Here is a 302-nt window from a genome sequence, read left to right as displayed (position 1 = left end):
TCCTGCCGGGAATCAAGGGGCCTAATGAGCACGTCAGGAGCCTGCTCAGGCTCATGCTTTGTAAATACGGCTGTGCCCTTTCTTGCAATGCGGTGGTGTAACTTCCTGGGCATTATCCCGTGAGTCACGCACCCCGGCGTGGCCACGCGTGCTCCCTGCGCAGGGTCTGCCTCAGCCCCCAGCTGAACATCGCGGGGGACACACCACCTCCTGAACTGTGCCTTAGTAACTGCTCGCAGCCCAGGCGCATCAGCGCAGAGCCAGCAGGCGCAGCACCCCGGGCTCCCCGGGAGGCTGCCTGG

The sequence above is a fragment of the Fulmarus glacialis genome, unplaced genomic scaffold (assembly GCF_000690835.1).
Source record: "Fulmarus glacialis isolate BGI_N327 unplaced genomic scaffold, ASM69083v1 scaffold23285, whole genome shotgun sequence".
In the NCBI taxonomy this organism is placed as follows: domain Eukaryota; kingdom Metazoa; phylum Chordata; class Aves; order Procellariiformes; family Procellariidae; genus Fulmarus; species Fulmarus glacialis.
This window is presented reverse-complemented; position numbering follows the sequence as displayed.